Here is a 7,383-nt window from a genome sequence, read left to right on the forward strand (position 1 = left end):
ACACTCTACAGGAGAGAGAGGACCCCACTGACCATAAGAGCTTACACTCTACATGAGAGAGAGAGGACCCCACTGACCATAAGAGCTTACACTCTACAGGAGAGAGAGGACCCCAATGACCATAAGAGCTTACACTCTATAGGAGAGAGAGGACTACACTGATCATAATAGCTTACACTCTACTAGAGAGAGAGAGGACCCCACTAACCATAAGAGCTTACACTCTACAGGGGAGAGAGGACCCCATTGACCATAAGAGCTTACACTCTACAGGAGAAAGAGAGGACCCCACTGACCATAAGAGCTTACACTCTACAGGAGAAAGAGAGGACCCCACTGACCATAAGAGCTTACACTCTACAGGAGGGAGAGGACCTCAGTGACCATAAGAGCTTATGCTCTACAGGAAAGAGAAAGAGGACCCCACTGACCATAAGAGCTTACACTCTACAGGAGAGAGAGAGGATCCCTCTGACCATAAGAGCTTACACTCTACAGGAGAGAGAGAGGACCCCACTGACCATAAGAGCTTACACTCTACAGGAGAGAGAGCACCCCACTGACCATAAGAGCTTACACTCTACAGGAGAAAGAGAGGACCCCACTGACCATAAGAGCTTACACTCTACAGGAGAGAGAGAGAGGACCCCACTGACTATAAGAGCTTACACCCTTCAGGAGAGAGAGGACCCCACTGATCATAAGAGCTTACACTCTGCAGAAGAGAGAGAGAGGACCCCACTGACCATAAGAGCTTACACTCTGCAGAAGAGAGAGAGAGGACCCCACTGACCATAAGAGCTTACATTCTACAGGAGAGAGAGGACCCCACTGATCATAAGAGCTTATACTCTACAGGAGAAAGAGAGGACCCCACTGACCATAAGGGCTTACACTCTACAGGAGAGAGAGGACCCCACTGATCATAAGAGCTTACACTCTACAGGAGAGAGAAAGGACCCCACTGACCATAAGAGCTTACACTCTACTGGAGAGAGAGGACCCCACTGACCATAAGAGCTTACACTCTACAGGAGAAAAAGGACCCCACCGACCATAAGAGCTTACACTTTACAGGAGAGAGAGAGAACCCCACTGACCATAAGAGCTTACACTCTACAGGAGAGAGAGCGGACCACACTGACCATAAGAGCTTACACTCTACAGGAGAGAGAGATAGGACCCCACTGACCATAAGAGCTTACACTCTACAGGAGAGAGAAAGAGGACCCCACTGACCATAAGAGCTTACACTCTACATGAGAGAGAGAGGACCCCACTGACCATAAGAGCTTACACTCTACAGGAGAGAGAGGATCCCACTGACGATAAGAGCTTACACTCTACAGGAGAAAGGAACCCGCTGATAATAATAGCTTACACTCTACAGGAGAGAGAAAGAGGACCCCACTGACCATAAGAGCTTACACTCGACATGAGAGAGAGAGGACCCCACTGACCATAAGAGCTTACACTCTACAGGAGAGAGAGGACCCCACTGACGATAAGAGCTTACACTCTACAGGAGAGAGAGGACCCCACTGACCATAAGAGCTTACACTCTACAGGAGAGAGAGAGAGGACCCCACTGATCATAAGAGCTTACACTCTACAGGAGAGAGAGAGGACCCCACTGACCATAAGAGCTTACACTCTACAGGAGAGAGAAAGAGGACCCCACTGACCATAAGAGCTTACACTCTACATGAGAGAGAGAGGACCCCACTGACCATAAGAGCTTACACTCTACAGGAGAGAGAGGATCCCACTGACGATAAGAGCTTACACTCTACAGGAGAAAGGAACCCGCTGATAATAATAGCTTACACTCTACAGGAGAGAGAGATAGGACCCCACTGACCATAAGAGCTTAAACTCTACAGGAGAGAGAAAGAGGACCCCACTGACCATAAGAGCTTACACTCGACATGAGAGAGAGAGGACCCCACTGACCATAAGAGCTTACACTCTACAGGAGAGAGAGGACCCCACTGACGATAAGAGCTTACACTCTACAGGAGAGAGAGGACCCCACTGACCATAAGAGCTTACACTCTACAGGAGAGAGAGAGAGGACCCCACTGATCATAAGAGCTTACACTCTACAGAAGAGAGAGAGAGAACCCCTTTGACCATAAGAGCTTACACTCTACAGGAGAGAGAGAGGACCCCACTGACCATAAGAGCTTACTCTCAACAGGAGAGAGAGAGGACCCCACTGACCATAAGAGCTTACACTGTACTGGAGAGAGAGGACCCCGCTGACCATAAGAGCTTTCACTCTACAGGAGAGAGAGAGGACCCCACTGACCATAAGAGCTTACACTCTACAGAAGAGAGAGAGAGAACCCCTTTGACCATAAGAGCTTACACTCTAAAGGAGAGAGGATCCCACCGACCATAAGAGCTTACACTCTACATGAGAGAGAGAGGACCCCACTGACCATAAGAGCTTACACTCTACAGAAGAGAGAGAGAGAATCCCCTTTGACCATAAGAGCTTACACTCTACAGGAGAGAGAGAGGACCCCACTGACCATAAGAGCTTACTCTCTACAGGAGAGAGAGAGGACCCCACTGACCATAAGAGCTTACACTGTACTGGAGAGAGAGGACCCCGCTGACCATAAGAGCTTTCACTCTACAGGAGAAAGAGGAAACAACTGACCATAAGAGCTTACACTCTATAGGAGAGAGAGCGGACCGCACTGACCATAAGAGCTTACACTCTACAGGAGAGAGAGGACCCCACTGACGATAAGAGCTTACACTCTACAGGAGAGAAAGCGGACCCCACTGACCATAAGAGCTTACACTCTACAGGAGAGAAAGCGGACCCCACTGACCATAAGAGCTTACACTCTACAGGAGAGAGAGATAGGACCCCACTGACCATAAGAGCTTACACTCTACAGGAGAGAGAAAGAGGACCCCACTGACCATAAGAGCTTACACTCTACAGGAGAGAGAGGACCCCACTGACCATAAGAGCTTACACTCTACAAGAGAGAGAGAGGACCCTACTGACCATAAGAGCTTACACTCTACAGGAGAGAGAGGACCCCACTGACGATAAGAGCTTACACTCTACCGGAGAAAGAGGACCCCGCTGATAATAATAGTTTATACTCTACAGGAGAGAGAGAGGACCCCACTGACCATAAGAGCTTACACTCTACAGGAGAGAGAGAGTACCCCACTGACCATAAGAGCTTACACTCTACAGGAGAAAGAGAGGACCCCACTGACCATAAGTGGTTACTCTCTACAGGAGAGAGAGGACCCCAGTGACCATAAGAGCTTATGCTCTAGAGGAGAGAGAGAGGACCCCACTGACCATAAGAGCTTACACTCTACAGGAGAAAGAGAGGACCCCACTGATCATAAGAGCTTACACTCTACAGGAGAAAGAGAGGACCCCACTGACCATAAGAGCTTACACTCTACAGGAGAGAGAGGACCCCAATTACCATAAGAGCTTATGCTCTACAGGAGAGAGAGGACTCCACTGACCATAATAGCTTACACTCTATAGGAGAGATAGAGGACCCCACTGATCATAAGAGCTTACACTCTACAGAAGAGAGAGAGAGTACCCCTTTGACCATAAGAGCTTACTCTCTACAGGAGAGAGAGAGGACCCCACTGACCATAAGAGCTAACACTCTACAGGAGAGAGAGAGGCCCCACTGACCATAAGAGCTTACACTCTACTAGAGAGAGAGGACCCCACTGACCATAAGAGCTTACACTCTACGGGAGAGAGAGCGGACCGCACTGACCATAAGAGCTTACACTCTACAGGAGAGAGAGATAGGACCCCACTGACCATAAGAGCTTACACTCTACAGGAGAAAGAGGACCCCACTGACCATAAGAGCTTACACTCTACGGGAGAGAGAGTCGACCGCACTGACCATAAGAGCTTACACTCTACAGGAGAGAGAGAGAGCACCCCAATGACCATAAGAGCTTATACTCTACAGGAGGGAGAGGACCCCATTGACCATAAGAGCTTACACTCTACAGGAGAGAGAGGACCCCACTGACCATAAGAGCTTACACTCTACATGAGAGAGAGAGGACCCCACTGACCATAAGAGCTTACACTCTACAGGAGAGAGAGGACCCCAATGACCATAAGAGCTTACACTCTATAGGAGAGAGAGGACTACACTGATCATAATAGCTTACACTCTACTAGAGAGAGAGAGGACCCCACTAACCATAAGAGCTTACACTCTACAGGGGAGAGAGGACCCCATTGACCATAAGAGCTTACACTCTACAGGAGAAAGAGAGGACCCCACTGACCATAAGAGCTTACACTCTACAGGAGAAAGAGAGGACCCCACTGACCATAAGAGCTTACACTCTACAGGAAGGAGAGGACCCCAGTGACCATAAGAGCTTATGCTCTACAGGAAAGAGAAAGAGGACCCCACTGACCATAAGAGCTTACTCTCTACAGGAGAGAGAGAGGATCCCTCTGACCATAAGAGCTTACACTCTACAGGAGAGAGAGAGGACCCCACTGACCATAAGAGCTTACACTCTACAGGAGAGAGAGCACCCCACTGACCATAAGAGCTTACACGCTACAGGAGAAAGAGAGGACCCCACTGACCATAAGAGCTTACACTATACAGGAGAGAGAGGACCCAAGTGACCATAAGAGCTTACTCTCTATAGGAGAGAGCGAGAGGACCCCACTGACCATAAGAGCTTACACTCTACAGGAGAGAGAGAGGACCCCACTGACTATAAGAGCTTACACCCTTCAGGAGAGAGAGGACCCCACTGATCATAAGAGCTTACACTCTGCAGAAGAGAGAGAGAGGACCCCACTGACCATAAGGGCTTACACTCTACAGGAGAGAGAAAGGACCCCACTGACCATAAGGGCTTACACTCTACAGGAGAGAGAGGACCCCACTGATCATAAGAGCTTACACTCTACAGGAGAGAGAGAGGACCACACTGACCATAAGAGCTTACACTCTATTGGAGAGAGAGAACCCCACTGACCATAAGAGCTTACACTCTACAGGAGAAAAAGGACCCCACTGACTATAAGAGCTTACACTCTACAGGAGAGAGAGAGGACCCCACTGACCATAAGAGCTTACACTCTACAGGAGAGAGAGCGGACCACACTGACCATAAAAGCTTACACTCTACAGGAGAGAGAAATAGGACCCCACTGACCATAAGAGCTTACACTCTACAGGAGAGAGAAAGAGGACCCCACTGACCATAAGAGCTTACACTCTACATGAGAGAGAGAGGACCCCACTGACCATAAGAGCTTACACTCTACAGGAGAGAGAGGACCCCACTGACGATAAGAGCTTACACTCTACAGGAGAAAGAGGAACCCGCTGATAATAATAGCTTATACTCTACAGGAGAGAGAGCGGACCACACTGACCATAAGAGCTTACACTCTACAGGAGAGAGAGATAGGACCCCACTGACCATAAGAGCTTACACTCTACAGGAGAGAGAAAGAGGACCCCACTGACCATAAGGGCTTACACTCTACATGAGAGAGAGAGGACCCCACTGACCATAAGAGCTTACACTCTACCGGAGAGAGAGGACCCCACTGACCATAAGAGCTTACACCCTACAGGAGAGAGAGGACCCCACTGACCATAAGAGCTTACACTCTACAGGAGAGAGAGAGAGGACCCCACTGATCATAAGAGCTTACACTCTACAGGAGAGAGAGAGGATCCCACTGACCATAAGAGCTTACACTCTACAGGAGAAAGAGGAACCCGCTGATAATAATAGCTTATACTCTACAGGAGAGAGAGAGGACCCCACTGGCCATAAGAGCTTACACTCTACAGGAGAGAGAGAGTACCCCACTGACCATAAGAGCTTACACTCTACATTAGAAAGAGAGGACCCCACTGACCATAAGAGATTACACTCTACAGGAGAGAAAGGACCCCAGTGACCATAAGAGCTTATGCTCTACAGGAGAGAGAGAGGACCCCACTGACCATAAGAGCTTACACTCTACAGGAGAAAGAGAGGACCACACTGACCATAAGAGCTTACACTCTACAGGAGAAAGAGAGGACCCCCCTGACCATAAGAGCTTACACTCTACAGGAGAGAGAGGACCCCAATGACCTTACAAGCTTATGCTCTACAGGAGAGAGAGGACTCCACTGACCATAATAGCTTACACTCTACAGGAGAGAGAGGACTCCACTGACCATAAGAGCTTACACTCTACAGGAGAGATAGAGGACCCCACTGACCATAAGAGCTTACACTCTACAGGAGAGAGAGAGGACCCCACTGACCATAAAAGCTTACAATCTACTGGAGAGAGTGGACCCCACTGACCATAAGAGCTTACACTCTACAGGAGAGAGAGAGGACCCCACTGACCATAAGAGCTTACACTCTACAGGAGAGAGAGAACCCCACTTGTCATAAGAGCTTACACTCTACAGGAGAGAGAGAGAGGACCTCAGTGACCATAAGAGCTTACACTCTACAGGAGAGATAGTACCTAACAGATCATAAGAGCTTACACTCTACAGGAGAGAGAGAGGACTCTGCTGATCGTAAGAGCTTACACTCTACAGAAGAGAGAGAGAGGACCCCTTTGACCATAAGAGCTTACTCTCTACAGGAGAGAGAGAGGACCCCACTGACCATAATAGCTTACACTCTACAGGAGAGAGAGAGGACCCCACTGACCATAAGAGCTTACATTCTACTGGAGAGAGAGGACCCCACTGATCATAAGAGCTTACACTCTACAGGAGAGAGATGACCCCACTGACCATAAGAGCTTACACTCTACAGGAGAGAGAGGACCCCACTGACCATAAAAGCTTACACTCTACAGGAGAGGGAGAGAACCCCACTGACCATAAGAGCTTACACTCTACAGGAGAGAGAGGACCCCACTGACCATAAAAGCTTACACTCTACAGGAGAGGGAGAGAACCCCACTGACCATAAGAGCTTACACTCAACAGGAGAGAGAGGACTCCACTGACCATAAGAGCTTACACTATACAGGCGAGAAAGGACTGCACCGATCATAATAGCTTATACTCTACAGGAGAGAGAGGACACCACTGACCATAAGAGCTTACACACTACAGGAGAGAGAGGACCACACTGACCATAAGAGCTTACACACTACAGGAGAGAGAGGACCACACTGACCATAAGAGCTTACACACTACAGGAGAAACAGGACCACACTGACCATAAGAGCTTACACTCTACAGGAGAGAGAGAGAACCCCACTGACTATAAGAGCTTACACTCTAAAGGAGAGAGGACCCCACCGACCATAAGAGCTTACACTCTACATGAGAGAGAGAGGACCCCACTGACCATAAG

Source organism: Phyllobates terribilis, unplaced genomic scaffold (genome assembly GCF_046119375.1).
Source record: "Phyllobates terribilis strain yellow unplaced genomic scaffold, ASM4611937v1 Scaffold_14__1_contigs__length_39327217, whole genome shotgun sequence".
Lineage (NCBI taxonomy): Eukaryota > Metazoa > Chordata > Amphibia > Anura > Dendrobatidae > Phyllobates > Phyllobates terribilis.